Below are 17615 nucleotides of genomic sequence, written 5' to 3'. Positions count from 1 at the left end.
ACCAATTGGGACAAAACTATTTCCTGGTCAAGCTGGAGTGAGCGAGTGAGTGAGTGAGATTTGGCATATTGGAATGCTGTCTTCTTTTCCAGTGAGTGGAGGAACACCATCTGAAGTTATTACTGATGGCGTCCTCTTCAGGAGAACAGAACACCATGAGTGAAGTTCCCAGCTATGCAGAGGCTGAAGTGATGAGGGTGAGAGATGAGGATGAGACATTGGTTTGACAACAATCACACTCATTATTATTTAAGAAGGAATGCAAACAATGTGCTTCATTCCACGCCGAAATATGTGGATTTATTTTGCACTTTGTGAATCTAAACTTTAAGCTACAATCCGTCTCTCTTTCTTTCTTTCTTTCTTTCTTTCTTTCTTTCTTTCTTTCTTTCTTTCTTTCTTTCTTTCTTTCCTCTCATACATTATAGCTAGAACAGGAGTTGGGCAGTGTGAAGGCGGAGCTGGAGATTACCAACATGCAGCTGCACCACAAAGACAAGAAACTCATGGAAATGAGGAAACTGGTGAGAGCTAAACACACACACACACACACACACACACACACACACACACACACACACACACACACACACACACACACACACACACACACGGCATACATCAGTCACATAAGTATTTCCACATAACTGTACACATTTGACAATATTCTTATGAGCAGGAGAATTATAATATAATGCTTCAATCTCTCTTGCCTATAGCAACACACACAGTCACACACACACAGTGGTATGCCTGGGGTCACAGTTACCTTGATCTTTGACCATCAAATGGATGTTTGTGCCAGATTCCTGAGCTATCACATTCACAACAAAGGGGCATTTTCCTCTCTTCCTCCCTCCAAACAGGAACGAAATCAACAATCGTTTAAAGAGGTTGTGAATGCGAAGCTGAAAGTAGAGGAAGATGAGAAGAGCAAGATATTATCAGAGAAGGAGGCCCTTGCTGAAAAGCTGGAAGCAGAGGAGGAGGAGAAGAGAAGGATATTATCAGAGATGGAGGCCTTGACTGGAAAGCTGAAAGCAGAGGAGGTGGAGAAGAGGAGGATACAATCAGAAAAGGAGGTTGTGGTTGAAAAGCTGAAAGCAGAAGGGAAGGAGAAGAGGAAGATACTGTCAGAGAAGAATGCCGTGGTTGAAAAGCTGAAAGCAGAGGAGGTGGAGAAGAGAAAGATACTGTCAGAGAAGAATGCAGTGGTTGAAAAGTTGAAAGCAGAGGAGGTGGAGAAGAGAAAGATACTGTCAGAGAAGAATGCCGTGGTTGAAAAGCTGAAAGCAGAGGAGGTGGAGAAGAGAAAGATAATGTCAGAGAAGAATGCCGTGGTTGAAAAGCTGAAAGCAGAGGAGGTGGAGAAGAGAAAGATACTGTCAGAGAAGAATGCCGTGGTTGAAAAGCTGAAAGCAGAGGAGGTGGAGAAGAGAAAGATAATGTCAGAGAAGAATGCCGTGGTTGAAAAGCTGAAAGCAGAGGAGGTGGAGAAGAGAAAGATACTGTCAGAGAAGAATGCCGTGGTTGAAAAGCTGAAAGCAGAGGAGGTGGAGAAGAGAAAGATACTGTCAGAGAAGAATGCCGTGGTTGAAAAGCTGAAAGCAGAGGAGGTGGAGAAGAGAAAGATACTGTCAGAGAAGAATGCCGTGGTTGAAAAGCTGAAAGCAGAGGAGGTGGAGAAGAGGAGGATACAATCAGAGAAGAATGCTGTGGTTGAAAATCTGAAAGCAGAGGGGAAGGAGAGGTGGAGGATACTTGCTGACAAAAGCAACAGGTAAATAAAGACACAATACATTTCTAGGTTTATCAAACACAGTTTAGTTAGATGATACTTAAAGAGATTGTATTAAACTAGACTTCGAGCGGGGGCACGGTGGCGCAGCCGGTAGCGCTATTGCCTCACAGCTAGAAGGTCCTGGGTTCGATTCACACCGGGGACGCTGTGGGCACTGGGGGCGTGTCCTCTCCTCCAGCAGCTTGTCAGTGCCCATACCCATAGGTGATGTTGGCGAAAGGGCCTTTCTGTGTGGAGTTTGCATGTTCTCCCCGTGTCCCCTAGGGTAGGTACCCTCACAAAAAACATGCAGTAATCTTGGTCTCTATACTGCCTGCCCCTGGTCAGCCGGGGCGCCTGATGGAGGGGAAAGGAACTGGTTGGAATAACGTGTTCCTTCCACGTGCTACGTCCAACCGGGGAAACTCCCCCCTGTTCTCCCAGGTGATAAGAAGCGGCCTGCTCACTCCTCATGCGTTGAAGGAAGCATAAGCTCAGTTCGCGGCTCTCCCCAGGCTGGCGGAGGGAGAGTAGCGCCCAGAATTACAAGCTTAGGCATTGGCACTGGGGGGAAAATTGGTTACAAAATTGTGGGATTATTTTGTTTTCAAACTAGAGGTTTGGCCATCAAGCGGCCCTCACACCTACGACCGATATGCCCATATATCATGTGTGCCTAACTTTCTCTATGGGTGGAGGAGCACAAAGAGAGACTCATGCACAATTGTTTTTATTAATGAATTAATTCATTCTTATTTTTGCCCTCAAATATTAAGTCGGGTGTCTTTGAGTGATTTCACGTTGACCATGTGGACCACCTCCAGCCATAGTCAGTTCTGTATCAGTAGCAGTTAAACCATTGCTTCACAAAATGAGGTATAATACTTCATGTGCCATATCCCATATGCAACAACAACAGATGCAAAAGTGGTGGAAACACTACTGTTTGTTTGTATTGGCTTTACATTATGTTTGTGTGCCTTCAGGTGCTAACATGAGTAGGCTACTTGAAGTTCGCTTAAAAATAATTAACATGCCCACACATTTAGTGCCAGCGTTTTTTTAAAACAGGGTACATCTAATGCCAGCGTTCTTACCGTTTACGTTGAGCTGTAGACGGCTCCACGAGGACCCGGGTGTAAACAAAGGGTTCGTGCGTGCGTGCGTATGGATCGAGATCCCTGATGGCATCAGTATTATTAGCCTGGTATATTAGCCTCCGGAATTCTCATTTCCATTTGATTCACTCCTGAAATAAAATACAAATGAGATTTCTGGAGGGAAGGCTATCAGTATATTCCCTGATGCCCTCTTTGTGCCCATATATGGAGCTGACTGATTTGTTTGTGGCTGATTTGATTTTGACACATTTTGTTGCCTACCCAGGGCTGTGTTGCGACCTGTCATAGTGCCACCATGAGACCGATTTGAAGAATTTCGGGTGGCAGCTCTACTTGGCCTAGTGAGAATATGCGTGTTTCACAGCAAATGGACCTTTTAAACCATCATGAAAACCTGGAAAAGTAATGGAATTAGAAAACTTTTTCTGGTCTGCTAAAGTCTTAGTACTGTTTGTTTCAGAGAGAATGACCCAAAAAAGCATATTTCAATCATATATGTGATAATGCACTTATACCGTCGCCACTAGATTCAGCTCTTGCTGCATTTCCATCACTTTAACATATACTATAGGCCTACATGGAAACTTTCCATGAAATGTTTGATTATTAATTTTTTCCTTGAAAAGTCCTTGAAAAGTCATATAAGTATGGTAAAATGCATATAACCCATGAGAGTGATGCATCCTCCTGCCTTCCTCTCATCTGTTGTAGCTTAAGCAGTTGTTAGATCGTCTGGAGGAGGAGCTGGAGACTAAGAACATCCAGCTGCACCAGCAGGGGAAGAAACTCAGGGAGATGAACGCACAGGTGAGACACACACACACACACACACACACACACACACACACACACACACACACACACACACACACACATACACATACACATACACATACACACACACACACACACACAAATTGTATTATGTTTAGCACAGTTCTGTGAAACAAATCCCACCAACATTTCACTGCTTGTACTTGTACTTGTATAAATTATTGACAAATATGAAGAGACCGTCTAGATTCTTGATTCACACACATGCAGGCACATTATATATATGTATCCAAATCGTCTCCCTTTGAGACAACATGGAGAGGTTACCCCCTCTTGGGGCAGTAGCTTGTTACTACACCTACAAAGGGTTGATGGATAAACAGTTTTTAAGTTTGAATATCAGTTGCAGCAGCCATGACTGATGATATCAGCAGGGATACAGCTCACGCACGCACGCACGCACGCACACACACACAAACAGACATTGGAGACGTAGATATGATATAGAAGCTATAGACAAGAGAGATTGAAGCATTATATTATAATTCTCCTGCTCATAAGAATATTGTCAAATGTGTACTATTATGTGGACATACTTGTACAGTATGTGGCTGATGTATCCCCTTTGTGTGTGTGTGTGTGTGTGTGTGTGTGTGTGTGTGTGTGTGTGTGTGTGTGTGTGTGTGTGTGTGTGTGTGTGTGTGTGTGTGTGTGTGTGTGTGTGTGTGTGTGTGTGTGTGTGTGTACTACGCAGACTGTGAAATTAGGGGAGTGTGTGAAAGAGGTCCAACAGGAGAGCGAGGACTACCAGGCCAGAAATTTTGCGCTCTACGAGTATGTCCTGTCTGTCTGTCTGTCTGTCTGTCTTCATCAATTGTAAACCAGCTTCAAATGTCTAAACTTCCACATTTACATATAATTAGACCATCTGATGTCTGTTTGTCTATCCCAGTTGTTCTCAAACTTTTGTCTGTCTGTCTGTCTGTCTGTCTGTCTGTCTGTCTGTCTGTCTGTCTGTCTGTCTGTCTGTCCCCAACAGGGAGTTGTCCAGTGCAGAGGAGAAGTTGAACAAGGAACTCGACAGATTAAAGTTATGGCGTTGTATTTTAATTTGTATTGTTGTTTTGTTTTTTGTTCGTGCCATTTTGGCCATGGAGGAAGAAACTCCCTGAATTGTGGTATGGGTAAGGGATGGGGGAGGTGTGTGAGGTGGTGGTGGGGGGGTGGGGTGGGTGGTGTGAAGGGCGTGGGGTGGTGGGCTTTCAGGTGGGAACTGTTTGGTATGCAAGATGGGAGAGGGATGGGGAGTACGGGGGGACATTAAAGTAAGAAGGGTCCAAACGCCGCCCGACGGGTGATTTTTTCTAGTGCCCAGAATCAGGCCTCTAGGGTTCATGCATGTTTTCTCCTCAGAGATGAGCAAAGGCTGGGAACGAGGCTAGGGTTTACAGGGTTAAGGATATAATGATGATGAATCATATTTTCAAAACTTATACACAATACTTGCTTAAAATAAATAATATAAAAGGCTCAGTTGTATTTGCATACCATTTGAGTGGTTGTGCAATGTGAGATACTGTATTGTCCACAATATTACTTTTGAATGTTGATCACAGATGATGGGCTTTTACTTATGTTGTAAGGATATTACAGTCATTATTACTATGCTGTAATTTATTAATCAAACTTATATTTCATATTGGCATAATGTTTGTTTAGATTATATGGCATTGTAGATTATATGGCATTGTATTGTGAATTTGTACTTCCATGTACTGATGTTCTCATGTCTTACTAAATAAAGTACATCAATCAATCAATGGCCATTATTTAGTTTAACACTGCTCTGAGAGGTAGGTAAGTGTACACTGCAAATGTGACAAAATATATGAAAATGTTTATCAACCATAAAGGCTACAAATGATGTAATATTTCAATTTACACACTTTACCATCTTATTTGTATTGAAACATTATGTTTAATTAAATGTTATAGTGTGTTTTGCACTGGTAATCCACTGTAAATCCAGATTTTATTTTGGATCAAACTGATCCCAGCTATGTTTTTGTTTTGAACTACCTGTTTTGAAGATTTGGCCCATATTAAAGCTTGGATTCGATTTCCTAATCTAGTCAGATATCAAAGTGATCCCAATCCTGGTTTTTGGTTTTGGGCAAGTTACTCAGGAAGATGAATAACCTTGTTACGTATGGATTTACTCCTTTAAAAAAAACTATAATATGACATTAAAGTACTATATTACTCAAACCAATCCCCCATCATAATTACATCATCTTGTTAAAAAACAAAACAAAAAACTTGTGTAACCAATTTGACTCCTCGGACTTTAACTAACTGTAAGCACTTTAATTTGTTGTTAGATGACAATTGTAATAAGTAGCTCTGGATAAAGAATTGAATTTAACATTTAATACATGTTAAACACATTTTCTGACTTTATATTTAAGGGAATTTCAAGCTAACTCCATAGTGAAAGTTAGAAGAACCCCATGAATTGAATAGAATGTGTATTAGCAGCAATTAGCATGTCTGGCGGCCAGTTGATCACGGCAAGCTCCAGCAGCAGCCATTGAGCCAATAGGCGCAACACGATAGGTACGGTGGGGTACTAGCTGACACCCCTTCCGCCAGTGGTTTTCAAACGTTTTCATGTCAAGGACGTGTATTTTCAGTGCAATGCACAGTGAGCTTGTAGATCTGCTACTTTAGCCGATACTTTAGCCAGAATCAGTGTTGCCAGATTTTACAAGAGAAATAAGCAACCAGGTCTATGAAAACATGCCCAAAAGAAGTGACTAGGCCACACAAGCACTTTAAACCCATATAAATACATCGGCTATTTAAAAATAAAAAGGGAAATATTGGGAATATATTTGAAACATTCTAACAACAAAAAACTGGTGCGTGGCTCCCTGGCACAAAATATTTTCAGATGGGGGTCTGCGGACAAATACATATTAATTTGGGGGTCCTTGACATGAAAATATTTGAGAACCACTGTAACGGATCCGTAGTGGGGTTCACAATATGTTATCCCTAGACTTTTATTTTGAATAATAAACTTCAGGTCTGATACATTAATTTGAAGGGTTTCCTGCCCACAAGAACACATGGTCAGAATGTATTGAGAGGATGGCCCCTTGAGATGCAGCATCTAATTTTAGAGGGGGTCCTATACCCATACGTAAAACATTACATACAGTACACACACACACGTACAGATACAGTTAGCTTGCTCACCCTCTCCCACCCTCACCGCCAGCCCTCAACTAATTTTAAACAAAGACATGGAGAATACAGCACTATGACCTGTATCAAAGTCAGAAATAAGGTTGTTTCGAGATGTGAATGCAAGGATGTCCTGAAGCAGCAAAGAGAGGTAACAGATCTGAGAGAAAGAGGAAGATTGTTCCAGTCAAATGGAGCTTTGTAGTGGAAGGAGCTCCGTCCAACTTAAGAAAATATTTTTGGAGGAACAGTAAAATAGGGATGTTGTGTATGTCCAAGTGGATATGGTGATGTATATGGTTCGAGGGACTGTTTCAAATATAAGGGACAGTTAAAGTGAACACATTTAAAAAGGAATAGGTACCAGTGAAGTTGCCTTCTTGCTTTAGGCTGCAGCCAATCAAACAAACTATACAGAGAACAGTGGTGTGTTCTGTATGGACACCACAGTACAAGTTATATAATACATTAAGTGGCTTGAGATTAGTGTCTGTGGTGTTCTGATAGACAATATCAGCATAATCTTGGGAAGTAATACTTGGGAAATTATTATTTTCCTCACTTCAAATGAGAATCAGTTGATTGAAGGATAAAGTGAGCACAAACTGTCATATGTTTTTTTAATTTTTTATAGTAAGATCAATGTGAGGTTTAAAGGAAAGTTCTGGATCAATTGTGATACCGAGGTCTTTAAATGAGTCCACTTTCTCCGGATAAGAACCATCCTCAAAATGTATAAATAGATCAGAAGAACTTACACTACATCGTGAGCCGAACAACATGCTACAGGACTTCCTTTTATTTAATAAAAGTTTGTTTAGAATTAGAATGAAATCATGTTCACCTGTGGTGCTGACGCCCAACATGGGGCTGCAGATAGCAGCAGTAGACAATAAAACAGCCTTGCGGTGGCGAGAGGACGGCATACACGGAAAAGTGTGTTTGATATGGAAAGGACGGCGTAGAAACGACGAACGGATGGACATGCCACAGTCACAAACTTAGCACCTAGCTGGAAGGGGAACAAGACTGTTGTAGTATATTTCATAAACATAGACACAAATGTAAGCCATATTTCACAGGGAGCATACAGACAGAAGAAGTGGATTGAGTCAGAGAGAGGTGCCGGTTTGTCTGAGAGGGGTGTGGGGGTACATACACTTAGCTTTGCCTTTTGTTGTTTACCTGGGGTCTATGCATGTGTCTCCCTTCCCCCTTTCCTGCTTCATACAGGTGCAAATTGAATCAGGGACCAAAAGGGGGATCTATTGTTTGTCTGGGGGGGTCTAACTTTTGGAGGCTGACCCCCACCCACTTATTCAAAATGTGACCACTGCTATAAAGAATATGACATGTAAGCTTGTAGTGTGTGTGTGACTCAGTGGCCGGCAGGCTGACTGAGAGGACCTCAGGGTCCATGGAAGCTGTTTTGTACTGTTCTGTACTATGCAATAAATGGAAGCAAAGGAACCTCACTTGTTGGAGTGACGACTCAAATTCATTCTACCACCATTCATTCTCACCACTGGGACATCAAACTTATCTGCAATATGGCGTTGTTGGCAACTACAAAAGCAATAGAAACCTTTAAGTCTGTGGTTTTCAGATACCACATTATGGCGTCAAAGTCGGCAGTCCCGTTGGTTGTTTTTTTTGGGGGCGCGAGTCTCCAGGGATACTGAGCCAGGCGTCGAAAGAACATGCGGCGGCGGGCGGTGATGTCTGAGTTTTTGCCTTGCGGTGGGTGGACGGATCGTTTTCTTCCTGAGACGTGGGGGGTCCACCGTGTAGGTGATTATGGACATCGGCACGACATGACGACAACTTTTCAAAGATCTACAAGGAGGGGACGTCATGACCAGGCCTAGGATGGCTGCACGACTCGTCTGGCTGATCGCTAGCAGAGCGCGTGGCTGTGCTGGAGCTGCGCTGGGCAACATGGCTGGGGTGAGAAGATGACATTGCGGGAGACTACAAGAGGGACGTTATCGAGCGGGACGCTGCACATATGGGACCTGGGATTGTATTTTTGTGGCAATGGTGGGTTAGACTGTAAATTAGGGGATACCTACTAGAATTAACTGTCCCAATATCGACTGATGTAATCACTGATTTGCCCGCCTTTTGTTTATTTGTAGTACATGGGGTGGCGATGTTGGATTAAGTTAATATTTTTTTAGAGTTTGGACTTCTTTTCAATGGTTCTCATGTCGAGTAATATAATTGCTTTGATGCCCGCCTTTTGTTTGTGTGTTGAGAAGACCGGGCGACTCCCGTGACGAGGTACATGGAGGGGTGGCGGTGTGGGAACTATGTGATGGGATTGTTGGAATTTTATTAAACCTTGTGGGGATCTCTGAGTTGGCTGTGTAATTCACCGTGTCGCTGTACTATGTAATCTTGGTTTTTGTATATGCATTGTTCTGTATGCTGTTGTTTGCTGTTTTGGTCTTCCTGAATGTTTACTTTTTTTCCTGGTTGGTGTTCCGGTCGCTTTTCATGGGGGGCGGTTCTTTGTGGTTCTTTTGAAATATACGTGTTTGTGAGTGACGTTTAATGTCTCTCATGGGGGGAATGTAGTATATTTCATAAACATAGACACAAATGTAAGCCATATTTCACAGGGAGCATACAGACAGAAGAAGTGGATTGAGTCAGAGAGAGGTGCCGGTTTGTCTGAGAGGGGTGTGGGGGTACATACACTTAGCTTTGCCTTTTGTTGTTTACCTGGGGTCTATGCATGTGTCTCCCTTCCCCCTTTCCTGCTTCATACAGGTGCAAATTGAATCAGGGACCAAAAGGGGGATCTATTGTTTGTCTGGGGGGGTCTAACTTTTGGAGGCTGACCCCCACCCACTTATTCAAAATGTGACCACTGCTATAAAGAATATGACATGTAAGCTTGTAGTGTGTGTGTGACTCAGTGGCCGGCAGGCTGACTGAGAGGACCTCAGGGTCCATGGAAGCTGTTTTGTACTGTTCTGTACTATGCAATAAATGGAAGCAAAGGAACCTCACTTGTTGGAGTGACGTCTCAAATTCATTCTACCACCATTCATTCTCACCACTGGGACATCAAACTTATCTGCAATATGGCGTTGTTGGCAACTACAAAAGCAATAGAAACCTTTAAGTCTGTGGTTTTCAGATACCACAACAGTCATCCAGAGAAGAGTGGACGGCACTGTGAACTTCTACAGACCCTGGGCTCAGTACCGAGCTGGGTTTGGAGACGCATCAGGCGAGTACTGGCTGGGACTGGAGAACATGCATCTCCTTACCAAGGACAAAAAGTATCAGCTGAGGGTGGACATGGAAGACTTTGAGGGAAACACAGCGTTTGCCTCTTACTCCTCTTTCTCTGTGGGTTCTGAGGCTGATGGCTACAAGCTGCAGGTTGCTGACTTCAAGGATGGAGGAGCAGGGGACTCACTGGCCTATCACAATGGAATGAAATTCACAACCTTAGACAAAGATCAGGACACTGACAGCGTGAACTGTGCAAGTGCTTGTTACGGTGCATTTTGGTACAAGGCCTGTTACCATGCTAATCCCAACGGTGTTTACGTTTGGGGACAGGATGGGACATTTGATGTTTTAACAGGTGTATACTGGGCCCACTGGAAGGGTTATAAATACTCCCTGAAGGCTGTAGCGATGAAGATCAGACGTGTTCCTTAAACATGTTTAGGTTCACATGCATATATTTTAGAAAAGCACAGCCGTGGTATAAAAGGCATGATGCAATATTTACTCTTTTTCATGGTTTTAATTTGGGTTTTTCCTCTCTTTGGGACTCTGTTTAATCCTAAACTCATACAGTAGATATATGTATTGTATCACATATTATTTCAGTGGTGACCTGTCAGGGCTTTTAAATGAATACATAATCCAAGATGTTGTGAACATCGTCATGAATAAAGAGATGCATGCAAAGACAAAGCAAGGTGTATGTTGTAATGCTTTACTTAAAGGCTGTGTCTATAATTCATTATAATGATATTTACAATGCATTATAAGGTTTCATAACACTCGTTATACATGTACAACTTATAACAAGGTTTATGAAGTATTTTCAGTTTTGGTCAAATTACATTATTATGCTTAGAAGAACAGCATATTATAACTACCATACTTTTGTATTGTAGCTTGTTTTATAAGTATATAGAGGGTCTAAGTGTCTATAGTGTATGTTCTGCAGAGATACTCCTTTACAGAATAAACTTGCTGTTACAAATATGCACAGGGCAGTGGTGGAAAAAGTACTCAAATGTTTTAGTAAAAGTATACTGCAATGTAGAAGTACAAAAGTATTGGTGTCAAAAAGTAAAAGTACTAAAATATTTGAAAATAGCCGATCTACAAGCTCACAAAGCGTCTTATCGCGACGCGTTGTCAGCTTGTAGATCCGTACTTTCAAATATTTTAGTACTTTTACTTTTGGTACTTTAAGTAAAAGTACTAAAATATTTGAAAATAGCAGATCTACAAGCTGACAATGTGTCGCGATGCGATGCGTTGTGAGCTTGTAGATCTGCTATTTTCAAATAGCCTATGTATAAAATAGGGCTAAAGTGGTTAATGTGTGTTTTATAATGTAATCATTTATATCTGCAAAGTAACTAGTAACTCAAGTTTTCAAATAATTTTAGTGGAGTAAAAGTACAATATTTGCCTCTGAGATGTAGTGGAGTAGAAGTAAAGGTACTGAAAATGGGAAATACTCCAGTTAAGTAAAAAAATCCTCAAAGGTGTACTTAAGCACAGTACATGTACTTAGTTACTTTACACCACGGGCACAGGGTCAATAGTATACAGCTACTTCATTCCTATTGTGGGAATGATTTTTTGTTTATTTTAATAATGTTTTACTTAATGTCATACAATGAATATACATATGTGCCATGTTTAATTTCTAGAACCACATCAGAACAGCAATACTATCAGTGAGTGACAATATCTAGAGACATCTGAGGGAGAATCTGAGTAAATCCACAAATCAACCCTAGCTCACATATAATTGGCCCGTGTTCAGTTAGACGAAATGACAGATAATGTAGGGTGCATGGTTTTAAGGAAAAAAAACAAAATTAAAAGTGGCAGATTATTAACATCAGTGATGGTGAGTCCATCACTGATTGCTGTGTCCAACTGGTTTCTCACTAGACGGTCAACACCACATGCAGAAAATCACTGGTCAAGACTGACAGAATACTGACCAGTGTATGCGCAGCTTATGAGTGCTTGTGCCGTGCATGTGATGTGCATGTGATGTGCATATGATGTGCATGGGATGTGCATGTGATGTGCATGTGATGTGCATATTAGCCTGAGATCAGGACAGGGTGCTCAGTAGTGGCCAGCAGGTCAGCACTCAGCAGTTTATAGAATTTGTATGTTTCTATACTGTATCTGTGGGCATAGTAGAAACGCACAATGACAATGACTTCCTCTGGCCACCAGGCGGAAGCATTGTGCAGCAGTAGGCTAAGCAGACAGCCTGTTTGCAGTCATGAACTGTAACCTTTTCAAATGTTCTGTATATATGTCCTGTATAGGTCTGGAATGGTACCCTTGGTTTATTTTTCTTTTATGTAGAGACTAGTTAGACTACAGTGTGATGATGTGTGGATGGAGTTTGGGGATTCTTGGGTGGATGATGAGCATGGACTCTGTGATTTGACTAATTGACTACAGGTGTGTTTGATAATCAAACAACACCTGTGTTAAAGCTGAGAAGATGAAAGTGTCAGTGGCTGCGGGTACATGGACAGTTTCATTCGGAATGAATACACTTCTATTCGGAATGAATGAATGGATGAATTCATTCAGAATAGAAATGCTCATGTAAACACCTCAATTGGAATAGAATATTCCATTCCAGTCTGACCCGAATTAATTTTCATTCGGGTTAGGAGAGGTGGTATAGACCGTTTGAATCGGGATATACCAATCGGAATTGACCACGTAAACACTTTATTCCGAACGCTCCTCTCTGTTTGGAATACATGCATTCCTTTGCGCATGTCCGTGCTTATAGTGCTGTCAGAATTGTCAAAAAATGACCTATCAAATCTCTAATTCGGCCACGGTCGCTCCTGCGGGATAAAATGAATGATTCTATTCTATAGCGTCATTTAATAAGCCATGGTTAAGCCCAGACTTGTCCAGGAGAACGGACGCTCCAAGGATTGCTGGCCTAGGCTACACTTATATGGATCTTTTTCTAAACGGGTATTTTAGTCCTCAGTTTTTAAAAAGAATCCCTGGCCACATGACAAAGATTTTTTTTTTAAATCCCTGTCCACACGTAAACGCAGAAACGCATTGATCAGCTGCAAGTTTCAATTTTAAATCAGATTTTACATTTATTTTATATATGAGGGGCCAAATACGTATACATTTTTAATCACATGTTAAGGCCCAATACTGCAATAGCTGCATTGTTTTAATAGCATACGTGAACAAAAATAAATGAAAACTACATTATTAGGGCGCAGCTGCAGCGAAAACAGATGAGTTTTACTTAATCAATTCATTACATGGGCAGCCGGAACGGTCGTCCCAAAACACTACGCCCCACGCACCTTTTGAGCGGGCCATCCACGGCCGCTCCATGGTCGCTGGATTTTGACCCTTTTGTGTTTTAGGGCGACAGACTCCGCATTCTCCGTGTGCGCACCGCGCGCTACTCGGCGCAGAAAGAGGGTTTTCGTCACAGTGAATGAGTTACAGCATGTTTCAAAGCTTTTTCATAATAATACAAGAAAAACGTGACACTCGGCATAATGAGTAGCTTATACTTTCTACTTAAGTATATTTTGATGCCAATACTTTTGTACTTTTGCGATAAATGAGCGTGCCTTGTTTCATAGACTGTAGTGTTGCTCTCTCTCTCTCTCCATTTATTATTATATTGACCATGTGCGAATGCGCGATGACGTCATCGTACCTACATGAGAAATGTGACAAATAGTATAGGCTAGCCTACGTTTTACCGTGTCTGGTACCAATACAAAAAAATAAACTGGTCTGAACTTGTAGATCTGCTACTTTTGCATTAAAACGGCGATAACAAAGGAACACAGGCTTGTACCGCATACAACGCTGCCTGGCCAGGAGTTGGTGCGTTGCTTACCGGCCTGTCTACGACCGACAGACCTCCGCCGCGGAGGCACAAGGGGGCTATTGCCTCCTCCCATGCCCACCAGGGGAAGCTCTGCTCCGGGTAGTGGCCCCTGGTCCATGCCCGGGCGTAGGCGGGAACCACTTTGCGCATGTCAAAAGTTATATTCCGAATGAATGCTTTGGTCATGTAAACGAGGAATACTTTTATTCAGGTCCCATGTAAACAGGTGAGTGGATCAGATTCCTCTATTCGGAATGAGTTCATTCGGAATGAATTCATTTTGAATGAATACATGATGGTCCATGTACCCGCAGCCAGTTAGACTTTGTACTGGGACAGAGTACCTTGTGTTTGTGTAACTGAAGTTACACAAACTGGGAGGGTGTCGTTCGCAGTCGTTTAGGACTGCCGGCGATGAAGACAGCTAGATAGTGGGTCAGATTAGCTTTACCTGAGGTAGATATGAAGTGTGACTATGTCTACAGTCTCCTTTAGATAGGGTTGGGTCAATAGAAGTCTGCTGTATCCACCACCATCACTCACTTGCTGCAGTTACATGGACAGTTTTATTCGGAATGAATACACTTCTATTCGGAATGAATGAATGGATGAATTCATTCAGAATAGAAATGCTCATGTAAACACCTCAATTGGAATAGAATATTCCATTCCAGTCTGACCCGAATGAATTTTCATTCGGGTTAGGAGGGGTGGTATATACCGTATGAATCGGTATATACCAATCGGAATTGACCATATAAACACTTTTTCCGAACGCTCCTCTCTGTTTGGAATGTATGCATTCCTTTGGGCATGTCCGTGCTTAGTAGTGCTGTCAGAATTGTCCAAAAATGTATCAAATCTTTAATTCGGCCACGGTTGGTGCTGAGAAGCGCTCGCTCCTGCGGGATAAAATGAATGATTCTATTCTAATGCGTCATTTAATAAGCCTGTAATGGTTAAGCCCAGACTTGTCCAGGAGAACGGACGCTCCGAGGATTTCTGGCCTAGGCTACACTTATATGGATCTTTTTCTAATCCTCTGTTTTTAAAAAGAATCCCTGGCCACATGACAAAGATTATTTTTTTTATCCCTGTCGCAGAAACGCATTGATCAGCTGCAAGTTTCAATTTTAAATCCAATTTTACATTTATTTTATATAGCCTATGAGGGGCCAAATACATATAAATTTTTAATCACATGTTAAGGCCACCTATTGAAATAGCTGCATTATCTTAATAGCATACGTGAACAAAAACAAACGAAAACAACATTATTAGGGCGCAGCTGCAGCGCAAACAGAAGAGTTTTACTTCATCAATTCATTCCATGGGCAGCCGGAACGGTCGTCCCGAAACACCCCGCCCCACGCACCTTTTGAGCGGGCCATCCGCGGCCGCTCCATGGTCGCTGGATTTTGACCCAGGGCGATTGTGTTTTAGGACGACAGGCCCCGCATTTAACCCGTGTGCGCACCGTGCGCTACTCGGCGCAGAAAGAGGGTTTTCGTCACAGTGAATGAGTTACAGCATGTTTCAAAGCTTTTTCATAATAATACAAGGAAAACGTGATATTCGGCATAATGAATAGCCTATACTTTCTAGTATATTTTGATGCCAATCTCTCCATTTATTATTATAATGACCATGAGCGGTCCGGCGTTTATGTATTATTATTTATTATTATAATGACCATGTGCGAATGCGCGATGACGTCATCGTACCTACATGAGAAATGTGACAAGTAGTATAGGCTAGCCTAAGTTTTACCGTGTCTGGTACCAATACAAAAAAATAAACTGGTCTGAACTTGTAGATCTGCTACTTTCGCATTAAAACGGCGATAACAAAGGAACGCAGGCTTGCACCGCATACAACGCTGCCTGGCCAGGAGTCGGTGCGTTGCTTCCCGGCCTGCCTGTGACCGACAGACCTCCGCCGCAGAGGCACAAGGGGGCTATTGCCTCCTCCCATGCCCACCAGGGGAAGCTCCGCCCCGGGTAGTGGAGCCGGGCGGCCCCTGGTCCATGCCCGTGCGTAGGCGTGAACCACTTAGCTTATGTCAAAAGTTATATTCCGAATGAATGCTTTGGGTCATGTAAACGAGGAATACTTTTATTCAGGTCCCATGTAAACAGGTGCAAGTGGAACAGATTCCTCTATTCGGGATAGATAGATAGATAGATACTTTATTTGTCCTTGCGGAAATTCATTTTGTGCCAAGCAGTCATCAGGATACAAAAAATCACAAACACATATAGTTACAAATACATACAAACTAGACAAGGCCACCAGTCATGGTTCAAGAGGCATCACATTACATTTTATGCACAGAACTGAGATGGGGCCTGTTTGTTCAGGAGTCCTATTTGTAGGGACAAATGATCTTGAAGCCCTAGCCTGCAACATTGGCACTGTGTACCGTCGTCCTGGTGGTAAAAGGTGGTATTGACTGTATAACGGGTGCGTTCTATCCCTAGCAATAGCTCTCCCCTTCCTAAGCACCCGGGTCTCATACATTGCTGGCATACTCTCATGTCGTACCCCAGCTATCTTGCTGGATACATTGATGATTTTATGGAGTTTGTTCTTATTAACCAATGATAATGAGCCATACCAGGAAACAAAACAGAAAGTCAGTGCACTCTCCACGAAGGATCGATGGAAGAGTACCATTACACTTTTTTCCACGTCATACTGTCTCAGTCTGCGCATAAAATGCAGCCCCTGCTGACCTTTCTTATAGATGGCATCAGTGTTGGAATTCCATGTCAGCTTGGAATCAATTGTTGTACCCAAATACTTGTATTCCTCAATAGTCGCCACCCCATCCCCATCAATAACTATTTGCTGGTGTGTATCATGAGCACTAGTCCTAAAATCAAATATAACCTCCTTAGTTTTCTTAACATTCAATTGAAGGAAGTTACTCTTGCACCAACCAGCAAACTCATCCACTGTTCTTCGGTAGCCTATCTCATCGTTCTCAATCAGACCAACAATAGCTGTGTCGTCGGCAAATTTAACAATACAGGTGTTATCTGAGTCACTCCTACAGTCACTTGTGTACAGAGTGAGCTCACGCTCCCTTGCGGGGCCCCCATGTTGGTTGTGATAGGGAGAGATATTGCTTTATTCACCCTGACATGTTGTACCCGATCAGTCAGGAAGGACTCCACCCATCTGATGATATTGGTGTTAACACCCAGGTCATACAGTTTCCCCATCAAAATATGAGGTCTCATCGTGTTAAATGCTGAAGAAAAGTCTACAAAAAGTACCCGAGCATATCGTGTCTTTTTAGGTTGGTCTAGATGATAATAGATCTTATTAAGCATAAGAAGAAGAGCGTCATCAGTGCCCCTCCCCTTTCTATATGCAATGAGATGGGATGAGTTAATTCTGAATGAGTTCATTCTGAATGAATACATGATGTCCATGTAACCACAGCCATTCAGTATTGCTTGCTGAACTGCTGCCACACCAAAACCACTCAACTGAGTGCTGTGTATGCCAGTGGCTCTCAAACGTTTTCATATCAAGGACCCCCAAATTAGTATTG

The sequence above is a fragment of the Gymnoscopelus braueri genome (genome assembly GCF_963280865.1).
Source record: "Gymnoscopelus braueri genome assembly, chromosome: 2".
Classification (NCBI taxonomy): domain Eukaryota; kingdom Metazoa; phylum Chordata; class Actinopteri; order Myctophiformes; family Myctophidae; genus Gymnoscopelus; species Gymnoscopelus braueri.
Note: the sequence above shows the minus strand (reverse complement) of the source record.